This window comes from Cetorhinus maximus, chromosome 21, assembly GCF_964194155.1.
Source record: "Cetorhinus maximus chromosome 21, sCetMax3.hap1.1, whole genome shotgun sequence".
Classification (NCBI taxonomy): domain Eukaryota; kingdom Metazoa; phylum Chordata; class Chondrichthyes; order Lamniformes; family Cetorhinidae; genus Cetorhinus; species Cetorhinus maximus.
In genome coordinates, this window is record NC_135899.1 from 58,792,198 (window position 1) to 58,818,706 (window position 26,509).

Here is a 26,509-nt window from a genome sequence, read left to right on the forward strand (position 1 = left end):
GAGAGAGAAACAGAGTTAACGTTTCGAGTCCGTATGACTCTTCTTCAGAATACATGAATAATAATGAATACAAATGAATTATAATACCTCATTATGCATCACATTTACATAATATAATTAGGTTTAACCATGGGACAATAAAAACGGTTGGTGTTCATTGCAATAAATTCTTCCAATCAACTGAAGTAAAGCAAAGCCAGTCCATCTCCTGTAATTAGTATTGTAATTGTACATTGGGAATGGGGTGGTGGGTGGTGAGGAAGAGAGAGACAATGAAGATGTACCTGAAGCAAATGTTCAAATTGGAATCTGAATAAAGTAGTCAAACTTTAGAACTACTTTAATGCAGACTATGATGCCTCAGAGTGATTTTTTTTCTTATTTTAATTTCCATTGAAAGTGCAATGTCATTTTATTTATTTTTTACCAAGCATATTTTGTGTCAGTATAAATATGTTGAATGATATGCTTTAAAGAATTGCAACTATAAATGATAAAATCTGAAGAAATCCAAAAAGATCTAAATAATCTATCCTTGTGCCGGGAAATGGATAGGAAGGTTAAGCTGAAAGATGAAACTACACATTTAGACTATCAATTGTGCTGGCTGTTGTTCGTCCATAGTTTATATCTGATTTTATCTTCACCATGTACATGTGTGAATAAAATCATTGGTTTGTTAGATTATAGCAATGAATTATCATTTTGGCTGCGCGTCTAGGTTGTGATCTGCTAATGGAATGGCAATGTCATTTCCATTGTGACTTATGCATTCTCCTGTTTACATTAATTTGTTTAGGCCTGCCTTGTTTACTTTTTTGTTTTTGGATGGAATCCCTGCAAATGCTTTTAGATTTTTGCCCAGCAGCAGATCACGTCGGAGCTTTCTCTTTACATTCTGAGATTTTAAATAGGGAGAGAAACTTGAAATTGTTTGTTCAGCAATATGTTCATGATAGTGAGAGACTGCAATTACGTTCATGTAGCTTCAATTGGTTTTCACCAGGCATTCGATACATTTGAAAATTTAAGATCAATTTAAGCTTAAGTACTTTGGAACATATTTTCTCCCGTGCATTAAATTTTATGAAAAAACATATGTATTCAGAGGCACAAGACCAATGGAAAGGTGTAACGGAGTATTTATATCTGTTTATACTGTTACTTTGACTCCTCCCATCATAAAATGCATTTACAGAAGAGGGATACTTGCTGTGTAATAGTTATGAAATTGAACTAGTTCCAGATTTCACAAACTCGAGTCTCACCATAACAAGCACTCAGATAATTTATGCGCTGACACCAGGAAATGCTCTGTCTGCATCAGAAAAAAAGCCTGAATATATATGTAAATATACTTCTTTGACTGCAGAGGTTTTATTGCCAGAATGAACATTCCACAAATAATTGTATCCGGCTGAGATAAACGAAAAGAAAAGTGGCTTACATAAGTTTTTAAGTTAAGTTCAGTCAGCTACATGAATGCCAAGATTCGGAAGCATTACTAAGGCACTGAAAAGTGAACAATGTAGAAATTTCCAGCTCCTAAATGGATGTGTCACGATGGACTGGTTTTCAGTCAATCCCACTAGCAAAATCATGTTCCAGATCTTCTGGTCTCCGATTGTCAGAGATTAGACGAACCTCACAAGATGTGCTGTGGGACCCCTCGGAAGTCCCGATGTGCTGATTCTATGGAAATTGCCTGGAAAGTTTGAACTTCCGATGGTCAATTCTCACACTTTCATGGGACTCTCTGAAAAAGTCTCCAACTCTAAGTTAGAGTCCGACTGATTATCTAAAGAGTTACCCAGGATATGTTAGATGGAAAAATCCTAGTCTAACTCCTGGGTAACTATGACAACTGACCGCCCCCCAATCATATTGACCCTCTGACTCCTCCTTCCACCTCCCAGGTCCAATCCAACCTGACCTAACTAGTCCCACCACCTGACTTCTCCTGTACTCCTCGACTCTCCCTCACCTGACGTGACTAGCCTCCATCAGCCGACAACCCCCTGACCCGACCTGACTCGTCCCCATCACCTGACTGCTCCCCGAATCCTTGACACTCCCTCAACCCAACCTGACTAGCCCCCACCTCCCAACTTCCCCCCCACACCCCCGACTTCCCCTTGACCCCACAACTACTTCCAACCTGACCTAACTTGCTCCCACGACTCTCCCCAACCCAACCTGACCCTTCCGAGCTGCCACCCTACCAATCTGCCATCCTACCCAACTGCCACTCTACTCACCTACCACCCTAACCAGCTTCCACCCTACCAATCTGCCTTGCCACCCCTTTACCCACCCTACCCACTTGCACACCTACACATTCCCCCATTCATTCATCCATAGGGTGGAGTTTTCTGCCCCCTGCATTGGGATTAATACCTGATGCCTTCCCATCTCCACTGGTAGTAAGCCCTGGGTGGGTAGACCTATACCGACCTTCCCACCCACCTCCACTTGAGACCATTAAGTGGCCGATTAGCAATCACTTGAGGGCCTCTTCCCCACAGATCCAGATGGGCCTGCCAACATGTACAACTAGTTGAATTGTGTGGGCTGCATGTCTGCTAGGGAGGGGGCGGCGGAGGGGTGGTGGGGGTGGGGGGCATGGGGGGGGTGGGTGGTGAGGAGATGGGGGGTTCCCTCGCTCTGCACAAATCTGTGTCCAAGTCGAGTGGAATGCCTGAGGTGGCAGCTCCATTGAAGCAGTCGCTGATTAACATCACCAAGAAGATCCCAAAAAAAAGAGTTATTCCACTTACATGTGAGGGGGCTCGGGTATGGGGGGGTGGGGGGCAGTGCTTGTGAATTTGCCAACAGTGCGGAACAGCCTCATGGCAAACAGGGATTTCAATGGAAAAGATAATTGGGCACTGTGTGAAATGGGCTGCCAGTTTCTATGACCCTATTTTGTGCTATTTGACAAAGTCCAAGTTCACCTTCACTTTGAGTTGCAGCTGCTCTTTGAAGTTTATTTGTAATCCAAGTTGTTTTTTTCACCTCGATTGCCTTGTGTTTCTTGCAGGAAGAAACTGTCCAGTCATTTACCATTAGTCGTTCTCTTGTATTTCAATTGTAGTGTTAATGAGTACTTAAGTACCTGGGCAAGATTTTAGCTTTCTGAGCTTTTCTTACTTTTGGGACCCTGACTTTGGGGTCAAATGGGGATCCTGACCCTGCACTGCGTTGGGAACAGTCACCCAGCAATGATTTTCATGGGGAGATGGTGGCGTAGTGGTCATGTCACTGGGCTAGTAATCCAGAGGCCCAGGTTCATGCTCTGCGAGATGTTTTCAAATCCCACCACAGCAGTTGGTGGCATTTAAAATAAATTAATAAAATCTGGAATTGAAAGCCAGCCTCAGTAATGGTGACCATGAAACTATCATGTAAGAACCCATCTGGTTCATTAATGTCCTTTAGGGAAGGAAATCTGCCATCCTTACACCGTCTGGCTTACATGTAACTCCAGACCCACAGTAACGTGGTTGACTTTTAACTGTCCTTCCAAATGTTCAGTTCAAAGGCAATTCAGGCTGGACAACAGATGCTGGCTTTGCCAGTGAAGCCCACATCCCATGAAAGAATAAAGAAAAAAAAAATGGCCATTTTGTGCCCAGAGGCCATGCTCACCATCCAGTCAAGTACAGCTGGTGGGCCAATAGGAGGCCATCCAGCACAGGAGAAGCCGCAGGCTGTCACTCCAGGTGAGGGAGAGAGAGGACGCCTCCATGTTAAAGCTTTTTGAAAATTTTTGATTTAAAGAATGGCCAGAGCTACTGGGCCACCATTGTGCTAGGGGCACTGGTCAGCATCTGATAATTGGCCTTACACTTATCTTAATTGCCTACCTACCACTTGTGGGTGAGCAGTCCTTCTGCCTCTGATTCACCCATCCTGGAAAATGTTCCGGGGAGCAGGGTGGTGCCAGTAAATCGTTACACCGGCTGGTGGGGTGAAATTACCCTCCTGCCTGCCTCTGACCTTGTCCCCATTTTAGTGTTCTAAAAATGATCGTCTCTTAGCTTAACTTTCAGCGAGAAAAGTAAAGAATGCTCAGCAGTGTAAGAAGGCTGCACTCCATATTTCAAAAAACAGAGGAATCAAGAAAGAGATTAAATGATGGAATACGTTAATTATTGTTAGTTGCCTTCTTATTTTGGCAATGCTTGCAGCTCCTGTATTCTATTTTGAAATGTTCACTCAGCCATTGCACCTGGATCTCCAAACACTTTATTCAAGGATGAAGCATTGTTTGTAATTTTAGTTGCTATTTCAACCTCAATGCGTATTGACTTAAATTCTAGTTAAATTTCAGCCACAAATTCATGGCTCTGTACAATTTCAGGACTGGAACCAGAGTTCAAAAGAGGATATGCCATCTCGATGCCTTTCAGTACCCTTGCCTCAGTGTCTTTAAAATGTATCAACCCATTTCAATAATCTTGTATTTAGTTTCAAAGAAATTTCCCAAGAAGCATTCAAAGGCTTGCATATCACCCCTGTAAAAACCTCATGGGTGATATTATTCACCAACAACTTGTGTTATCTATTAATTTGTAACTTTGTTTTATAATGCTGCACCTTCTAAGTGTGCTATCCTCTACAGGGGAAAAATTGTGTATTATTGCTGTGGTATAATTTTGTTTAGAACAGAATCAAGCCTTGCGGCAAATTGTACCCAACATCCGTGGCTTCTGATCCTTGTGATATTGGATTTCTGTCTCATTAATTCAGATGTGCTTTCTAACTTTTCCAAAGGTTGGTTCAGCTAATAAAGAGAAAAACTCAACAGAAGATTGAACGACATACATGATTAATGATCTGCCTAATATTTAAATAATTCAATGTAACTGTCACATCTGAAATTCAGAGTACTACTGCAATTCTTAACAAAACAAAAATGCTGTGAGTAGATAGAATGTGAAACATGAGCACCATATATAGCTGGCATTTAGATAATAAGACTACAAAAATCTGCCATGCTTTGTAGTCCTAATTAATATCAGATCTGCAGGAACTCTGCACTAATTATCCCAGTAAGTTATCAATAGCTCAGCACGATCCACATTACTACCAGAACAATAGGAGCGAGATGTCCTTTTTACCATAACTATGGCCAAAATATTACAGAAAATTTTCAAATGTTCTCTCTATCATATAAAATATGCAACATAAAACTGTGACCTCTGAAGCAACATTTAACATGGATCAAAAGTATTTTTCACTGACTATTTAGCAGCTTTGACATTTGTGAAAATGGCAATTTTTATGTTCAATTATGCTTAATGGAGCAATTGAAATCAAAGTTTTTTTTTAACATAACTACGCAATGTAATAATTAACTCCTGATTTACACCATGTATTTGGGGAATAGGTTCACAGCAGTTACCATTATAGTATAGATATAGACATTTATAAAGGAAAAAGTTGCTTGGAATTACACCTAGCAAAGTATGAGATTAAAAATATCTATGATCAATCTCCCATGGCATTGTGCGCAATAAATCAGAGAATGTTGTCACTCACTTAACTGCCTCTACATCTCCTCCTCCTTTCTCCATCCTCTTCTACTTTCCTTTCCTCTTAGAAACTTTGTTTTCTTTCAAAATTCAACTTTAAAGAAAAGATCATATTAGAATAAGGAAATAAACTGTCAATTTTTCTCTCTATGCTGGCCTTTTACTTTTGTTGTCTTTCTCTCTCCCATCTTACTTGTTTAAAAATGAAAGGTGCAGAAATAAGACATTTCTGGCAGATATTGGTATGGTAACCCTAGGGGTATGTACCGGACTAGCAATCCTGAGTTAAAAGGTTCAAATCTTACCACAGCAACTTATAAGTTAAATGAATATGTTAAGTATTAGGCGAGCACAAGAAACAAATCAGTGGACAAAAGTGACATATAATTTTTTGATTTTTGTTCGTTAAAATCCTTATCTTGGAGATTATAAATTTCAGTTACCATGAAAGCAAATGACAGATGAAAAGATATGATGCCTGAATTTTGCTGTAGACCAGCATGAGCTGTTTTATTATCAGAGGACTTGCAAATAGGGTTGAACACATGGAATCGCCAGCAAACAGCCCCATTCCTGTCTTTGTGATGGAGGGAAGGTCACAGCTGAAGATAGTTGGTTAAAGACGCTTCCCTGGGAAATTCCTGCAGCAATGTTCAGGGGGTGAAACAATTGACCTTCGACAACCATGACCATCTTCCTTTATGGCAGGTGCAACTCAAGCCACTGAAGGGTTTCCTCACAGCCTGCTATTAATCTTAGTTTTACCAAGATTCTTTACACCACATTTTAAAAGCACTGCCTTGGAGGTTGACTCTCCCCTCCATTTTGGCACTCTGTCCAGATCAAGCCTGTAATGAAGCTTGGATTCTTTTGGCAGAACCCAAGCACATCATCAGTGATCAGGTTATTGATGTGTAGCTGTTGCTTGTTGGCTCTATAGGTGAATGTTATTTAATGCTTTGCTAATGATTGTGAGGTGGCAGAAAGGGCAGAAATCAGCCCGGTTAGGTTTGCCCTTTTTTTAGTGGATAGGACGTAGCAGAGCAAGTTTTCACATATCAATTTCATAAATGTACTGTAACAATTTGGCTCAATCCAGTGAGTTTTCAGAGAAGAAGAAAAGTATGTTGGATCATTTATTTGGAACTGAGGAGAAACAAGAGAGGCAGGAAGAGAAGCAATCCAGGTAAGTTGTATATCTGTATACATAAAATATTTCTATACCCAGAATGACTTCAACCACATTGTGCCATCTAAATTGTTAGACATCTCTTTGGAACTCACTTAGTATTCAGTGTATTGGAAGTGTCAGCAGTAGGGCAAAAAAGAAAGTTTACAAAATATGAATTAACAAAATGGGCAAAGATCAGAAGTGGAGTGGGACAAAGTCAGATTGTGTTATCAAACATAGTTCCTAAATTAATTGAGACACAAGCTGGATGACTTGGGAATTTGGTTCAATATTGATAAAGGACATAAGGAATGCTGGTGATGGAATGCTCATTTTACCTCTAAAATAAATTCTAAGAGTTACGTGAGAATATGAATTGGACAAGTTTGGATTGTGAACAGAAAGTAAATGCTCAGGCAGAGTCAATGGTAACTATAACAAAAGAAGACCTCCCAAAAACCGGCCTTGAAGTGGACTTCCTGTGAACAAACAAGCTGCAAGAGGTGTTTCTGTATTTGAAAAAAAAACTGCTCATAAATAGCATCCTTAAATTCCAAGTATTGGCAATACTTTCACAGGTATGAAAAGTAAATACTGAGAAACAAAGCTGCAAGTGCTCATGTTGTGCTGCTATAGACATAGTTGACAAGATTAGTTGGTTGAGAAAATGACTAAAGAAAGAATCTATGACCTAACAAAAGAAAGAAGTTTTGGTGTAAATTTAACAAGAGAAATTATAATCTATGATCACACTATTTGGAAGTTGCAAGGAAAGTTGCTTTTGCAGTTGTCATTTGAAAAAGTTTAAAGGTCAAGTGACATCAGAAAGAATGTAGCTAGATGATGGCCTGGATTTCACAGTCATGCATGAAACAATGGTGCTCATCAAAGAAAGATTCTCAGAAAGATCTAACAACATTGATGGTGTGGATCTCCCCTTTCATTCTACAATATAAGTTAATAGTTCTGGGCCAGTAAGGTTGTTTATCCACAATTGTGAACTTAATACATTGTTAAAAATTCAGTTACACTTTATTCAACAAGGTGTAATTTTTCAAGGGTTTTTAACACCCAAACCAACTGAGCAAAAGGACAAGCTCTTGGCAGCTCAGTGATTTCTAACAGATTGTAATTTATGGGGTCTTCAACCACACACTCTGTGGAGAAATGGAGAAGAACTGACACTAATTTCTGGATTCCCATACTTAACTGTGTAGGTGTCTACTCAGAAGTTGCTACCTGTTTCAGTGGAATAATGGTGGCAAATACTGACAGTTTCACCGTCATTACTGCTGCAATGTCTGGCCCAAAATATGCAATTTAATGGGCCTGTCTCCCATCTGGAGCTGTTATAATTTCTATGTGTACTGAGCAAGAAGTATAGAGTGCACTGTTCAATGACTGCCTGAGCATTGGCTGTACATTAGAGAGAGAGAAAGTAGTGTTTTGAGCACAGTAATGGAGTCTTCCTCCACTTAACACATTGAATTTTCAACCTTTTGCAGTTTTATTTGGTGCAGAAGTGGGAAGTTTAATGTTGTGAAAGCAATACATTGCATAAGAATTTAAGAAGCAATTACCAGTTTTGTGTTTGCCCGAAGACAAACACACCTTGAATATTAAATTATACGTTTTATTAGTACATTTTGTACAGGATTTGAATGCTAACTGGAGGATTAGATTATTCAGATAAGTTTTCTTCTCTGGCCTGATTGAATTCCAGGTTCCTTGTTACTGATTCAAAATGTGATGAGTAGGTATACATAAAATCCATTGTTGGCAACATGACAGTTGTTCACCATTTATACATTTACCATAAACTAAGGGAGAAGAGAACTTCTGGCATGAAGTCAAAAAATAAGCAAACATTGTCACAATCTTTCCTTCCATGTCAGCCATGACTCAGTGGTAGAACTCTCATCACACTGAAACAGAAGCTCAGCAGCAGCCAGATCTGTTGTCTCTGGTTGGGTGACCTTCTCCTGCCACCCTCTGGAAACAACACCTCATGCCTCTCTCTCTCACAGCCTCTACTAGCACCTCAAACGCTACATCTGCAAAGCATGGGGCAGTCCTTACTCGAATGCCTAGCCTTTGCCTCCCCATTGCACTGGAGTTTCCATGTTTGTTCAAAATGGCTGCCACAATAATGGCTGCCATGATGCCTTTAAATTGGCTGACACTTTAAAAAACCCATCTCCATCCCACACTGGCCATTGCTAATTGAACTCCAAACCCACCCTCCAGCCAATAAGCAGCCAAAACTGGGGGAAATTGCAGGCTGTAACTATCTCCCACCGCTTAGTATGGGGTTGGGACCTGTAAACAATTCCGATGTTGAGTTCCTGACCCTTGAGGCAAAATCCTGCCCTTGTGTAGAAAAATCTAGACTGACACTCCAATGCAATACTTAGGGAGTGGTGCACTGGCAGAGGTCCAACTTTCAGATGAGACCTTAAAAGGAGATCATGTCTGCTCTTCCAAATGTATGTAAAAGAACTAATGGCACCATTTCAAAGAAGTGTAGAGGAGTTATCCCATGTGTACTGGTCAATATTTATCCCTCAATCAACATCATTAAATGATCAGATTATCTGGTCATTATCACATTGCTGTTTGTGGAAGCTTGCTGTATGCAAATTGCCTGTCACATTTCCCTTATTACAATGTTGACTACACATCAAAAGTACTTAATTGGCTGTTAGGCACTTTGAGACATCCTGAGGCTATAAAAGGCACTATATACATGCAACCATTCATGTTTTCCTGTCCCTCAGGCTGAACTCCACAGCATTAATGCAACCAGTGAACCCAAGTTCAACAAATTCATAAAAACAAAATATTGCGGATGCTGGAATTCTGAAACAAAAATAAAAATAGCTGGAAAAACTCAGCAGGCCTGACAGCATCTGTGGAGAGGAAGACAGAGTTAACGTTTCGAGTCCGTATGATTCTTCAACAAATTCATCTCAGGCAGCACAGGGAAAATATAATTTACTTCAATTTCCACTGAAGACAAGTTGTTCTCAGTTTTTAAAATCATTCCTCAAAATACATTTCCCAACTCCCTACCCCTCACCTCCATAATGTTGTCAGGAATCAGGACAGCGTCATAACACTCAATGGTGTTATAGAATGTTACAACAATGAAGTATGGGCTGTGGCCCATCAAAGCTATGCTGTCTTTCTTCTTCACATGAGGTACTAGCTCCAATTGTACTTTGCTATTTATTTTCATACCCTTTCTTTTTCCACTGTTTCAAGCAATTATTTCATTAGTTTTTAAAAGAAAGTATTGATTACACTTGAACAATGATTAGTGGCAAACAATTTTGGATTTTGACCACCCTCTTGGGTCTTTATCTTTTTCTGACATCAGTTATAATACTTTTCATGTTCATTTTAAGTTATCCCCTTCCTTGAGTGACATCAATCTATCATGGCTCTTCGTTTTCTTGAAGTTTCTCTTTCTGGTTATCTTTGAAATTCTCAAATCTAGTAAAAAAATAACTTAAGTGTCTCAGGGAACTGCAAAATACTTTTTTCCATTGTTTTCCATCATCAGGCACTGCCAGTTTAATGCCCAGTCTCTCTACACAACAAGGTCACACTGCCGCTCCAGATTATTGTAAATTTTACAACTTAACATGCATTTCTTTTCCCTATTCTTACTTTGAAAATATATTACTTCACTAATTTTGAAGTTGAACTGCCATCTTTCTGCTCATCCTGTTGACTCCTGTATGATTTTTTTTTACAGACTTACCACAACTTTCCATTGCTTCCCCTCTTTCCATCCAATTTGGTGTCATCACAAAATTTTCCTCAATTCCAAGGACAAGTTTTTTTCTGTTAATACTTGGGAGAAGCTTTGGGAAAACATTAAGTGCTGGTAACATTATGGAGACAGTCTTTGTGGAGAAACATGTCTGAGCTGACGGCTGAATTGGTATCAACAGTGATAAAATACAGTCTTGGCATTCTTGCCACTTACTCTTTCCAAATTAATTTGGCTACCTCTGATTTCCAAGCTTTGGTAATTCATTACAACAAATTATCATCCCCTTAGCTTATTATTACAAGAATATGCTCAATAACAATGGGCTTGATTTTGCAGTCAGTGACAAAGCAATGGTGCTTGCCACTGACCCTGAAGAAAGCAGTCAACAAAAATCTTGCAACCTCCATGGCGTAGGTTTCTCCTTCCTTCATAGCAGTTTAAATTTGACACCAACTCAAGGGGATCTCTAAGTGTCCAGCAGCAGTAATAGCATCAAGCAGTGTAGCAACCAATCACATTGAAGTATTGCAGAAGGTCTTGTGATGCAGTGGTAGCATTCTTACCTCTGAGCCAGAAGCTCTGAGTTTGAGTCCCGCCCCAGGGCTTGATGGCCATGGAAGGTACGCTCATGTTGTGGCCTAACAGGTTGGTTATCAACCTGTAAATCCTTTCAATCCACCTATGGCGAGTGGGAGAGTTTCCTGGTCAGCCAGGACAATGTGAGAGCTGCAGTGCAACAGCCTCCCCACGTTAAAAGATTTCACACGCAAGCTGTTGCTAAGGGTTCTGTGGCAAGCGTTCTTCTCGTTTTTAGGGACTACTAGAGAGAGAGAGAGTGAGAGAGAAACTGAAGTATTCTCACGGGAGCAAACCAGGAAGTAAAAATCATTGAATCCCTTCTCTTCTTCAGATTGTAATAAAATGCTGGAACATGCATATGGGTTTAAGATAGTAGTTAAAATACCAAAACCAAATTTTTTAACAATTATGATTTCAAAAAATATGTGGCATTTCTTATCAGAGTGGAGAAATTTGATAAGCACCAGTATGAGGTTGTTTAGCCATAATTATGAACCTTGTACACCATTAAAAGTCCAGCTATACCACACGAAAAGATGTAACTTTTTCACGGGTTTACACAGCAAGACTAAGACCTGGAATTTCATCCTCAAGGTGGGTCAGGGAAGTCAGGAAAATTCCCTGCTCCTCCCGCCCACATTGGGAGAAGGTGTCAGCCAGGGTGGAATATTCATTGCTGAGGCCAGATGGAGTCAGGCCAATTGACCTGGGAAGAAGTGTGAAAGTGGCCATAGGGGGAGGAGGCAGACAGTGTAAAGGGCCTGCGTCAGTGTTGTGGGACCTTTTCCCAGTGAAAACAAAATATAGGCCTTCCATCCCTCCCCCCTCACACCTCCTTCAACCTCCATATACTCCTCACTCCCCATCCATGCTACCTCATAACCTCCATCCTTCTCCCATGTACCCTCATGCTCCCTTGCCAGACTCAGACCTTCCACCTGGCCCCTCTGTCCCCTAATGGCTCCCACTGTCAAGTTCTGCACTTCAATGCCCATTGACACACTGTTCACTTGCTAAAACCAATGAACACCACATTGTAAATTGGGAGGTCTAAAAGAAAGTTTTGAAAAAATGTAATCAATTGATCACTTTCTCTTATGGAAAAAAAGGTCTGAATGGTAAGCTAATAAAAATGTCAATCAGCCAGGCCGTTTGAAGTTTCAAAATCCATAAACCACAAACACCTGAGACCACTTATTTTGTTAACAAACATTGTGAAATTGACCACAGAGATAAGAGATCTTGAGCTGTCGATCAAATAATGTTTCCTCTGGGGAACGGTTGTTCCAATAGCTTTCTGGGCTCTCAGTCAAGCATACATAATGAGGCTTGGCTGAGAGCCGAGATAGCTATTAGAATAACAGAACACCTTCTCCCCAGTGCTGCGGTTAATTTCACAGTGTTTGTTGACATGAGTCAGTGGTCTCAAATAATTGTGGTTTGTGGTTTTTGAAACTTCAAAAGGCCTGGATGATATTATTAGCTTACCATCCAGACGTTACTTTCATCGTGGAAAGTGATCAATGGATTATATTTTTTCAGAACTTTTTAGACATTCCACTTCATACTGTGGTGTTCATTTATCCACTGTGCATTTTCTACAACCAATACGCATGAAAGTGCCAGAGCTTGGCATAGGGGGATGAGAGGACATAGGGGGTGGGTGGAAGGGAAAAGATTAGTATAGGGGCATCAGGGGACATAGCGGGCGGGTGGAAGGGAAAAGCTTGGCATTGGAGGCATGTCAGGACAGAAAGGATGGGCTGAAGGACTGAGCTTAGCATGGGGGCATGAAATGGTGTAGAGGGTGGGTGAAAGGACATAGTTCGGTATAGGAGGCACAAGAGGCCTGAGGAGGTGTGTGGGGCGTGCATCTGGGGCATGAGGGGCCCGAGGGAGCGGGTGGGGAGTGTAAATGGCAGAGGGAGCATGAGCGGGACCTTTTGAATTTATCTTTTAAAAGGTCCCTTCATGCACGCTCGTGTTCATGACTCTTCTAAGGGGCAGTGAGCCACAACTCTTTAAAAACCTGGCCCGACTCCATTAAGGTTGCAGAGGCATCGGAGGTCCTATCTCCTCCATGGAGCCAGCCAGGTTGGGAGTGCCGGATGCGGGCTCCTGAGAGGAAGCATCCCACATCCTTTAAAGGCACTCCCAAAAATCGCATAGTCCGGGAATGGGGTTGAGAATCCCAGAATCAGGACTGCTGCCATTTTTAAAGAGCTCCAGAGTCAACATGATTCAGTGAAAATCTAGGCCGAAGTGTGTAAGATTGAAAGTTCTCATCAGTTCAGTGATTTCTAATTGATTGCATTCTGAGGGATCCTCAGTGGTGCACCCCCTGAAGAAGTGTGGAATCATTGACAGCAACTCTTGGGTTTCCACATTTAACTGTGCACGGGCAAAAGTTTCTGTCTGTTTCAGAGGGAGTGATGATGGAAAATGCTGACATTTTAGCCATCATTATTATTGCAAAATCCGGGCCAACTTTCTCTTCCACTTTTTTTTTTATCCTTATCTCACAAGAATAAATTTTAAGTGTTCTTTTGAGTATTTCCACCCTGTAGTTTGGAAATGGCAGCCACAATGTAATGCAGGCTGGAAGTTGGCAGGAAACCAGATTCAATTCCTTTTTGTCTCAATCAGTTGGAGCCTCAAATTCTGAAAATTGACCCGGTTGATCTTTAGAATTCCAGGTGCCAACTTCTTGGTTTTAAAAATGTCATGGGAGTGTTTTTTTTTTAAAAATTGTATTCAAGTGCAACAGTGCTGGATATATTCTATTCTTAGTGCTGCAGAGCAGCCATATGCTCCAAGGTGATGACATAGGTTACTTTTCTGATTGCTTTTTTAATGATGGTGAAAATCTTTCAGCATAAACCAATGTTCCAACTATAGCCCCAATTTGCAAATCTTTTGCTGATTGGCTAAAACACAATTCTTTTCAATGTATCTTCAAATGACTGAACTCTTCTACAAATGTATGTAAAGATGCAGAAACCGTGTCCCAGTAGAACAAAAGAGGTGTGAATAGGAGTGTTAATATGCAGTACACGTCAAGACTCATTGATAGAGTACTCCTAAATACCTTTTGATTTTTGGGCATTTTAGCCATGGCTAAATATCTTTGAAGGCACAAAGCCTTCCGTTGTGAACTTTGCGTAGTATTCGGATAGTGAGATTTGCTATGCTGTATTCCCTGATGTGTTCACACTGTTCATTCCCCTTTGTTTTTGTTTGTACTGCACTCATTTGTTTTCCTCTAAGTGTTAATAATCAAGGCTGAGCTTCAGACAATGCAAACTATAGTTTTGTTGCATTTGAAAAGCAAACACCCATTGGAAAAATAATCCTTTCTTTCTGTGATTTCTTTCATGGCTAACCATTAAATGCAAGAAGTGCTGTCCTCGGAGCCCAAGCCAATCTTTAAATGGTTCAATGATAGTAATAATTTTTGCCTAATTCATTAGCATTGCACAATGAAGTGTGAAAACGCTGCAGTCACAAATGAGAATGGTTAAAATTGACCTGTGAACAGGAGAGAAGGTTCTGGTATCCAATAAAATAAGTTTATTGAAAATTATTGCTAATTCTATATATAAATTTCTGTTCACAAGTAAAATCCCATACCCAGCTTTTGGTTTCTACTGAAATGTCAGAGGACAGTACTTGAAACTGAATTTAGTTTTGGTTGCACTGACCAACATCAGCACTTCAATTCCTCATACTTTAAAGAGACTGGCACCAACATAAATAGTAAGTGGTGCATTGAATTTGAGCAGTGAATTATAGATTGACCTTTGCAGTGATATTGAACTATGGCCAAGAGCTTTCAAGGAACGCTGGGTATTCCGTGTTCCTACCACCCTCCGTAGCACAATGAGTTTGCAATTCAGAATTCTATTATGCACAGACTGCTTGGAGGATGACCATCCATTTTGATACCAAGAAAATGAGGCATCACATGATGAGAGTTCCTGTTCCTGTCTGAAGTTACCCTGATAGACAAATACATAGACCACAGAGGAATTGCCTTAACTAATCTGTCACAATACCTTCAGATGCAACAATTCACTAAGTAGGGAGTGTTGGAATTGTGCACTATATTGTAGAAGGACTTTTAGCCCAACTCTCAGTTGCTAAGAAAATCAGGTACAGAAGGGGTAATGTTAACATAACCTGCACCTCAGGAAGCAGACGGTATTAGATGCAATGTTAGTTTTTCACCCAACCCTATTTTCCAGTCCATCCTGATTGCACTAATTTTTAATCTTTTAAAGATTGTTGAGAATTAACACTATCTAATCAATCAATTAGGATCAAGTGCAACCAGTATGGTGGGATGTTGAATTTAATCAGAGTTTAAGAGGGAATATAACACAATAGTTATACAGCAAAAACATACGACTGTGACAGTTAGCAAGTACTGGTCCAGATCAGGTGGGACAGCTGCATGCAGAAACAGCTCTTTCTTTCTTCTTCTTCCACTTCTCTTCTCAGTGCCCAAGTCTTCTCAAATTCTCAAACACCTGAAACGTGTTTGACTAGAGTCTTCCTTCAGTGTTCTTCTCCATTGCCCACTATACTGAGCTCTCCCAAAGCCTCTCTTTTACAGTGGTGGAGCTGGGTGGATTACTGACCATGCTTTTTTGCCCTTTAAAGATTTACTTTATTTCAAAATTCCCTGTAAAATGTTGAGTTCTTTGTCTAAACCTCAGGCTGAAAATCCCACCTTTAATGCCATTAGCTTCCTGAGTCTTTGCACGTACCTCCTGGCCCTGATCAATCTTTCATACCTCACCCTTTCCTTATTACATCTCGAGCTGTTCTTCCTGACCAGTTTCATCCTCCAAGTGCATTCCATAGCCGGCACCAAACTAAATACCAAATGTTTCATTATTTATATTTATTCCACTATCAGTTATTTATGTCTAAGGCTGTTTGCAGGACCTGTTAACAAGCTATTCATAATGGCCAACCAATTCAGCTTTTCTTATTCCATATCAGGCTGTTGAACCATGGTGCTGTAAAGGAAAGACCAGTTCAAAATTGTCAAATCCCCAGTAAACATCAGTCATGCTGGCACCAGTGATACTGGAGTTCCATTTTAAGGTATACAAGTTTTACTGGTACCCTTCATTTCCAAGTTTTACTGTTGTTTTCCTTTTATTCTACGTCTACACACCAATGAACTCTCATAGTTCAGTAAGCATTTTAATTAAGCAAGGTTAAATGAAAAGCCTAGCACAGCTTTGCACTATGATTGTTAGCTTGTTTTACAGTATCTAACAGTTGCTGTCCCACTCGGCCTCATCTGTCAATGGGCCCCTTTTCAGGCAAGGTACCGTTGTCATCATCTAAGAATCCATCATTCCACTAGCCTAGTTTGCATGAAAATGACACTTTAAGCAGTTTCCAGTAAAGCAAAACTTACAACACTAATCTAAAACAATCCTACAGAATTTTCACCCACCAAGTGGGCTTAAAATTACTCCCAAAGAGTGAGGGCTCTATCCTTAATTTAATACCAATCAACTTCAGAGGAACAATGAGCCAGAAAATGCATGTAATTTTCTAACACAGGTATTGTGACATGCTCTGTTTTCTATGTTACAAGCATTATGAATTATCTTGGAATTTTTTGTAAACATTACTCTGCTCGTTTATATTATTTATATAATAAACTATCCTTTTGTCTTACAATTGGTTTTAACTTACTGAAATGTTCATTGGTTGACCTTTTGAGCTAAGTGAAACATAGGATAGCACACAGAAGCATATAGAACACTGTTCCTGAAAGAGAGGGTTTTCATTGCTTCCATCCTGGCTCTCACTTCCATATGAATGGTTTTCTTTCTTTAATCTTTCATGGGATGTGGGTGTTGCTGGCAAGGCCAGCATTATTGCCCATCCCGAGTTGCCCTTGAACTGAGTAACTTGCATGGACATTTCAGAGGGCAGTTAAGATTCAACCACATTGTTGTGGGTCTTGAGTCACAGGTTGGCCAAACCAGGTAAGGACGTTAGATTTCTTTCCCTAAAAAAACATTAGTGAACAAGATGGGTTTTTACAACAATCAGCAATGGTTTCATGGCCATCTTTATTGAGATTAAATTTGTCATCCTGATTTTTGTAAATTGGATTTAAATTCCACCAGCTGCTGTGGTGGGATTTGAACCCCTGTCCTCAGAGCATTAGTCTGGGTCTCTGATTACTAGTTCAACGACATTACCACTACACCACCATCTTCCCTAAATTGGACTATATATGTGTTCTCCTGATTATGAAGTATGTGGGGTCTGAGACTGTTGATGCTGAATGCAAGAACATATCTAGTTCAAATCCCGAATTATCTATTCTGTCCAATGAGGTCCTGCAAAGAGGAGTGCTGCAAATATGAGTTGTTCAAGCTTCTTCTTCCCACCACTTTGTAACTATGTGTGCCTGTGGTGCAGGACCATGCCTGATCTCGAGGTGACAGTCCACGCTAGTCACTGCTCCTGGGCATATTGTGGCAGATTATAGATGTTGACCATGCATATAATTATTCAAGTGTAAATTGGCTGGAAAATTCAAGGGGTTAAGACATGCGCCTCCACCATTTGCATCACACCAATGACATCTTGTCCATTAGACTCCTATTATTTTTAGGAACTTGCTGCATTTTCACATGAATTGCCCATTAAACTTGCCACTGAAAATTATAAGTGTAAGTACCCTTTCAACAACGTGATAATTGTTAATGCACTGCATGTCAACCTCTTTGGCCCAGAACTGGAACAATTTAAAGTGTGGAATATATTGAGGTGGTAAATTGCTATTGGAGATTTATAAAAATGTCATTTTTAATTTTTTGACTTGTTTTTCTTTTCATTTGTCTGCATTTTCTCCCTTTCAATTTAGCCTCTTTTCCTTCTCTCCAATTTCCTTTCTATGTTTGATCTAACTCTAATTCCCCCAATCTACTTTAACCCCCACCCCCATTTCAGCTAATTTTTTTTTGTTTCTTTACTGATGTCATAGTTTAAGGAGATATACACTGTTGGTCCTGCCATTCACTGAAGGCCCTCACTGTGCCATTATCAATTCGTGATTCCAGCAAGATACACTGCAAAAACTTTTGAGCTGAAAGGTGCAGGAGAGGTCTAACCAGTGGAACATGCTGAAAAATCTGGCCCAAGATATTTATTCATATGCGCAAAAAGTAAAACCTTCCACAGGATAGATATGCTGAAGGAGATGTGGGCCTGGAGAAGTTAATTTGCGATTGCGAGCACCATTATGCATTATTAAAAAAATAAAAGTGGATAAATTCCTAAATTAACAGGCAGTAATCAGAAATGGACTTGGCACTAATATAGAATTAATCTCAGTACTGAGTGACAATTATGTTTTTTTTCTTGTTTCACCCTTTTTATTTTCCAGCCAAGAATCAGCAGGGCAGATTTTCATCTTCAACGATTAAAAATGGGGCAGCTTCAATAAAGGGCAGGCGATCAGTTCAGCCAGATTACCCTTCGGGCAGTGAAGATTACTTCCCAGGATTTGACATTTTACGAGTAGTGTCCAGGCTAAACTGGAGAACCAAAGCTGACATCAGCCCTAAATAAAAATGAACTTGAAAACCTCTCTAGAGATAAACCTCATTTACAGGACCACTTTTTTTTAAATTTTGTTTTTATCATGTTGGACTCTGGGATTTTTGGCAGTTTTTTGGGAATTACGTTCTTTAATTTGTTCCATTGTTTTCTGTGAGAACAAAACGCAGTGGCTTTGCACATGATGTGCAGTTAATTACATCTGCCGCGGGACACAAACTGTCATAAACTAAGACTCCTGGGAAATGTCCCTTTTTACTTATCTCATACGTTTTGGAACCTATTGCACTTAAACCTTTAAATATAAAGCTAATTTATTTGAGAAGAGTTACAGATATTTTGATACTTAATATTCTTACATGTGATTCATTTTCCCTCCAATGTATGAGTAGATCATAGTGATTGTTGACATGGTGAACTGTCTTGAATGGACGAATAGCAGTATCCATGAATACTTTTCCTGTACAGCAAGCGTTTATAATTATTCACTTACATGGTTAAGGCTCTATTTTAATTAGTCAGGTCCTGTGTGCAAATCAGCTATAATCAGCATTATTAACTTGATAATAAATTCAAAGGGTTACTTCACCCTTTTTAAGCTCATTTATAAAAATGCGGAACAATTAATGCAAGTGAAGTGAACACTGGTGTCAGTCTTTTCTATTGTTCCTCTGGATCGTTGGTTCATCAGAATGTTAAATTTTGACTCCTGACCGGCATGCAGAGCATGTTTCAGGCAGTGAGTGGGCTTGTCTGCTTCGTGGAGCCCAGGATCCTGCCTTGTGTGGCATCAAACCATAAAGACATAAACAAAATAACAGATGTATCAAGGCTAAAATTAACCGTTGAACTCATCCAATATCAGTCAATCTGACTATACTGAATATACAGTTAGTTTTAATGATCTGCCTGTTTTCAAAAATGATAGAAATGTAGCTGCTACCAGCTGAGGTTTTAGTTTAAATTCACAAGAGAATGTGCTATTTTATTCTTAATGGTCTGCCAAGAATCTTCTGCTTTACTGTCCCAGACGTAACCTCTGGGAAGAAATGAATGTTTTTTTTTTCTCTATAAAAGTCTGCAATGGGCTTCTTTATCCTTTACTTCCTTATCTTTTATCAACAACCGTGCTGTGAGCACGAATCAAATGGAAATTTACATTGCAATAGAAAATGGGATTGATGTTTGTTTGCAAGCAGAAACATTACTTTCCATCTCTTAGAACCTCATTGGTCACACCCAGCTGCACATTACTTGAAATGTTCCATTTTTGTAAAGTAATATTTTTTGACACAGCTCAAAGTGAAAAATGCACTTTTATAAATATGCAGACTTAAAACGTTTTATGTAGTGTTGCTAATAATGTCTCGTGGGAAATGATCCTGAAACTGCCATTCCCTCACTTGACTTTTAAATCTTGACAACCTTCAGTCACAGTTGTCATTTTGATAAATATGCAGCATAAAAGACTAGGCACTGATAGCAGCATCTTCTAGATGTTTCTAATCACCATATAATTGTAATGAAATATAGATGATTTGAACTCAGTGCAGCTGAGAACCCTGTAGTTATGTGATCCGATATGAATTGACTCAGACCTTGAATTTGTTTTGGAAAAGACCTCGGACTAACTTTCATGATCTATCAGCTAGTAATGATTGAGACAGAGATCAACATCCATGTGCCAATTATTTTAGTCCTTTACCCTATCTCCTGCGTTGCCTAAAGATGAGATCAATGAAATACCAGTAACTGTCAGAAAACATCAACTTGTTGCAACTATCCACGAGAACGTTCTTATTTGAAGTGCTGTCGAGTATGTATAAATATCAAAAATGACCGTGTGTATAATACATTCCTTCTTCAGCAAGCATAGGAGACAAGCCTCTCACCAGGCTTTCTTGCTAATTTTCTCCCATTTATTTCTCATGGTAAAATATTGTCTCCTTGCTGGGTTTTTTTTCCACTGGCAGAATCTCCCCGCTGATGCCTCAACCAGCTGACCATTGTTTAAATGTCCCCCTTGACAGTGAGTGCTGGTAGGCTATGTAGCCAGCAGAAATAGATTCAACCCCTTCCTTGACCATGTGCATTCATGCACATTTTTAGCAGGGATATCTGGAGAGTTATTCCAAAGACACCGAGATGAATTGGAGTGTCCTGACTACTGCTGATGAGATCAACTAACTAATTCTGCACCAATCAATGACTAAACCATGGATTTTCCTGGCTCATGTGCGTGTCTTTAGATCCTCACTGGATGATTCCACTGTCTTAGAAATTGGATTGCATTGCAGCTGTCTCCAGGTGGAAAACGGATGGAAAGAGATTCCATTTATGGGAACACTAGAGTTGCTGGCAATTACAATTGGTAGAGATGTATAATGGGTGGCTGATTTGATATCACTTAAAGTGAAAACTATCCTCATAAATCTGTTAGATTAGTTCCAAGGCTTGAAATGTAGCTATCCAGTGGCAAGTGGTATCTAGTTACCGCTGCTAAACTATCAGCGTTGCAAATCCTACATTATATCCTCCATAATCCTCTATTATAATGAGTATTTTAGGAATGGCTCACATAAAGGAATATTTCCAGGGTAACACTTGTTCCTCTGTAATGGCTAATGCACTCTTCAAAAGGTCGGAGTTAGAAACAGTCATTGAGCAGGAATTATGAGGAAGATTAGGAGAGGTGATTGAAGGCAAGATTGAACGGACAGCTATCAAGAGGCTTTTGAAATAGCAGAGCGATGAATGAAGCCAGATCAGTTCAAGGTGACAATTCTAGAGTACAGAAGCATGAAAGCTGAAAATATATATAGTTTATGCTCATCGGAGAAGAAAGTATGACCTTGGCCAAGGACTGAAGGGAGTAGAACAGACCTGGGGAGATTACACAGGGATTAGTAATTGAGCTTGAGAATGTAGAAATCATTGCTTCGAGGGATTCAATGGGAACAGGAGAGATAAATGGCCAGGACTTAATATGGAATAGGATGGCAGCAGGTTAGTTTTGGATGAGTTGGAGCTTCATATACCAATCCGAAGAAAGTATTAGAGAAGTCAAGATGAAGTTGAGGAAGACATGGGTGAGAGTTTCAATGGTGTTGAGGATAAGGTGGGGCCAAAGGTGAGCAATGTAAGGGAGAAGGAAGTGGGCTGCTTTTGAGATGCATAGAAGACTCCCATCAGAACTGGAACACTGAAGCTACAGAGGTGTTTTTTGAAGGACTGACTAGGACAACTGAGAATGTGCCAAAGAATCTAAAGAGGTGAAGGGAAAATAACAACAATTTGCACATTTATTGACATTCCTGAGTTCTTAGCTTCTATCTATTGCTCTGCATTCCTGTCTTTGTCATCTTGGGAGGAGACTGGATGGTTGCACATCAAAGGGAAGGGTTGTACCTGCAGTGTAACTTATCTTTTGCCATTGGATGCTGAGTGGTGCATTTCTACCATTTTATGTTTGTACTTCAGTGTTCATGTTTGATTCTATAAGCCATCCCCGAAAGTTCCTTTAGACCATACATTTTACAATGAGGATTAGTGTTTAGCAGAATGCACCAATTATTTAGCAACTTGCAATTATAAAGAGAGATTTGTTTTATACCAACTTTCCTAGATGCCTTTTTGAGCTAGTAAAATATCTCTGAAATAAATAACAATCTATCTAATAATAGTAACTTTTAAGCTAATGTGTTAGAAATGAAAATCAAAGATAACACTCCTGCAGAAAATATTGAAGAATGGTAAAGCTAGGCACACGAATAATCCTTGCAAACTGTTCTCCAAGGGAAAAATCAAGCAATTCTAACTGAATGGAATCCCAGTGTACCCAACTGTACATTATTTACATCCTTGTGCAGCCTTCCTGAAAGAAACACAAAATGTTCCTTAGTTGTTTCTTTTGTAAAACAGTATAATCACACCAAATCAAGTCAACATGCTGCCAATTTCCAATTGCTGAAGGCAAACAGGAGGCTTTAAAAAGCTTGATCGTGTTTAAATAAAACCTAGAACAGATTCTCCTGCTGTCTTGTCTTGTTTTCTTCTTCAGTCCTAAAATTGCTGGGTCACCTAAAATGCCTGGGGGCAGCCTGATACAACTGCCCCAAGTGAACCTAATGGCAAAGGAAGAATAGGAAAGTGGAGTAAAGTAGCAGGTATTTTGGCTGCCAATAGAGCAGTTTGAGAATTTTAAGAGTTTTCAGTTGATACCTTCTGCTTCTACCTGGATCCCTCTGGTCCTTCTGTCGGAAGGAGTTTTGGGGCTACGTTGCCATTTCTTTCTGATCCTCCTGCACTGGAGCTCTCAGCTGACATTTGACTCAGCATAGCCTTTCAGGTACAGGTCCCATCTCTCCCGCTCTTCTGCCAGTGCTTGTTAATTCTGTTGCAACATAAAACAGAGTATGACCTAGGAAACCTCCCTGTTTCCTGACTTTTGCACCCAGGGGACTTTGTCTCAGGGTTTAGGTAAAACAGCCAAATAGTTAAAAATGATCACTTTTCTGAAACACCTCATTGCAATTAATGTAATCTTCCCACATGCAGACTTTATCTTAGGCCGAGATTTAGGTGGAGTCATGGAGACTCCATGAACCATGGATCCATACGTCCCACCCCTGTTTCTGATAGATCCATTTTTGCCAGAAGGGGAAAAAGGCTGGGGCACAAATCACACATGAGGGAAACTTGAATTCAGCTGGACTATTTAAATATATATATTGCCCGTGTCAGTAGGTTTAAAATAAAAACTGGTCTAGCAGTTCCAATAGGTGTTTGTTGACATTACCCTAAAAGTTATCATCATGTCATTATTAATACTTGGCTGTTTTCCACAACCTATAATTATCCCAGCAGATAGTCCTGAGTTCATAGTTTGATTGACAGCTCAGTTAGGTTATTAAAGGATTAGCTGCCCTTGATGTGGGGTTATGAATACAAGTCTGTTTGTTTTTATTGTGGATTAAGTACTTGCGGGGATTTAAGCTTTTTGAATGGGCTTTTATAATGTGAGTTTTTTTTTAATATAGTAAAGGCTGTAATAAATATTTAAAACCTCATTTAATTTCATCTAAACATGGCTCCTGTGCTCTTCCCAAGGTGGATACTGGGTGAGTTGGCATGGAGAGTGTAAGGCAAAGGATGGTGGGTGGGTTGTCATAAGTTTGCTTTGGGGGCTATAATGGGCCATGGGGGTGGGTGGGGGCCATAAATTAGCATGGAGGATATAAGGGGCCATTGGGGGTGTTTTGTATATATAGCATGTCTCAAGGTGCTTCACAGGAGCATTAATAATGCTTGACACTGAGCCACATAAGGAGCGACTAGGTCGGATGGCCAAAAGCTTGGGCAAAGAGATAGGTATTAAGGAGTGTCTTAGAGGAGGAAAGTGGTACAGGGAAGGTATTCTAGAGCTTAAGGATCATGGCCTCCAATGGCGGAGCAATTAAAATTGAGGATGTGCCAGAATTATAGGAGCGCTGACATTGCGGAGATGAAGAGATATGAAAAAAAACAAAATAAAAAAAATTAAAAAGTAATAAAACATGAGCAGGGACATGTAAATAATGAAAAATTAAAGTTTTTATTTTATTTTTATTTGCTTTTGGAAACCTCAACCAGCCTGTCGATGAGGTTGTTTCCAGCCTGTCGATCAGGTTTCCAAAAAAAATGCAAAAGCCGCTTGGCCTTTTCGCCTGCCCACCAACTGTAAGGTTGGACGGGCAGTGAAAACTTTGATTTAATTGGTTACTTAGTGGCCTTAACAGGCCTTTTAATTGTTGGCGGGCGTGCTGCCGGCTCCGGCGTCTGCCCGTCGACCAAACTATCGCGCGACTGCACGTTGACATCGGCACTGTCAGCCAACGCATGTCATTTCACCCTCGAGTTTCATTACAAGGAGCCTACAATTGTATAAATGTTGGAAAGTTCAAACTGTTTTCTCTTTCTTTCAGAAGTCCCAAATCTGTTCCCTTTTTCAATTCAGTTCCAAACTGACTCCAGGTTTTAAACAGATGAGCCATTTCTTCTAGCCTGGAAAGGTGTTACCTAGACTTCTGGATTTTGAGAACCTGACCATTCAAATTTGAAAAGGAACAGTCAATTATACTTACATTGAAGCAATCGTCTGTCGTGTAACCCTGCCCGCCGAGCAAAAATTTCTGCCCGGTGTCTTTGTAGTTCTGGCTCTCCTCTTTAAAAAAAAATCCAAGGCATTACAGCAGCCAATGAAACTAGTAATTAATATTCCACATTGCACATGATTCATCATTATGACACATATTGTAGTGAGGAATAGTTCAAACCCAAATAAAGCTGTTTAATTGCTTCAATGTATGTATGATTGACTGTTCCTTTTCAAATTTGAATAGTCAGGTTCTCAAAATCTAGAAGTCTAGGTAACACATTTCCAGGATAGAAGAAATGGCTCATCTGTTTAAAACTTGGAGTCAGTTTGGAACTGAATTGAAAGAGGGGACAGATTTGGGACTTCTGAAAGAAAGAGAAAACAGTTTGAACTTTCCAACATTTATACAATTGTAGGCTCCTTGTAGTGAAATAAACCATGAAGAACAAAGATTCACTCTGTTCTTGGAAGTTATTTGCAAAGGATTGGTTTCCCTTTCTCAGATACATTGATTTTATTATCTTGTCCACATGAGTTAAATAATACTTCCAATTATACATGTATAAATATTATATAATAGTTATTTGTTGGCTCATTCGTCTTCTATGAAGTGAAGTTTGTGGTGTTTATCTTAAAATAAAGTCTGCGGGTGTGATACTTGACTGACTAATGAAGGTGGCACAAAATCCTATGAACAATAGACCAGATGCTAAAAATAATTAATTATCAAGGTTTCCTGTTTTATTTTTGTGGAATACTGCAAGCTCATAGAACTTTACAGAACAGAAGGAGGCCATTCATCTCATAGAGTCTGTACCTGCTCTTTTGAAGAGTAATCCAATTAGACCCACCTTTTTGCTGTTTCCCCATATCCCTGCAATTTTTTCTGCTTCAGGTATTTATGTAATTCTCTTGAGAGCCATTAATGAATCTAGATCCAACAACCTTTGAGGTACTGCGTTCCAAATCCCAGCTAGTCGGTTGTGGAGAAAAAATTCTCATGTCACCTCTGGTTCTTTTGCCAATCACCTTAAATCTGTATGCTCTGATTCTTTTTCTTTGCTGAGGAAATCCCTCATGATCGAGGATGATTAACCCAATTGGATGGATTCTGAGATGGCTGATAAGTCGAATACACACGTACAGACTCTGCCACGTGAGGCAGGTGATGTTTGAAGAATTGTGTCGATGGGCTGTTTGGAGGTTCGTGCACTTCCTCCGATGCCTCAACTTCTCCTTTGCACATTCCCGATGAAGTCTCTCAATGTGTTCAGTGCCTTCCTGAATGAGCCTTCTCCATTTTTGTCAGTCACAAGTCAGGGTCTCCCATGAGTCAGTGGGTATGTTTGACCTTTTCAGCGATGCTTTGAGGATATCCCTAAAGCATTTCTACTGCTATCCTGGGAGTCTCCAGCCATGATCAAGTTCCAGTAGAGCAATTACCTCGGGAGTCTGGTGTCAGGTATATGGATGACATGTCCCACCCAGTGGAGCTGGTTTTGAGTGACTCGAGACTGGATGCTGGACAGGTTAGCTTGGGAGTCCCTTTTTTGCCACCGGATTTGGAGGATCTGTGAAGGCACTGCTGGTGGTACATTTCCAGTGCCTGCTATAGGTCGTCCAAGTCTCTGAATCATATAGGAGCGTGGGGATTACTGTTGCCTGATGAACCACAACTTTAGTTTCAAGTTTGAGATCCTGGCCCT

At 40.0% G+C, this 26,509-nt stretch overlaps 1 protein-coding gene across 1 annotated transcript in view; it reads left to right on the forward strand.

The window, feature by feature from the left end:
* csmd2 (CUB and Sushi multiple domains 2) overlaps positions 1-26,509 on the forward strand; it is a 1,856,113-nt gene that overhangs the window by 399,231 nt on the left and 1,430,373 nt on the right. The gene's annotated exons all lie outside the window — the stretch shown is intronic.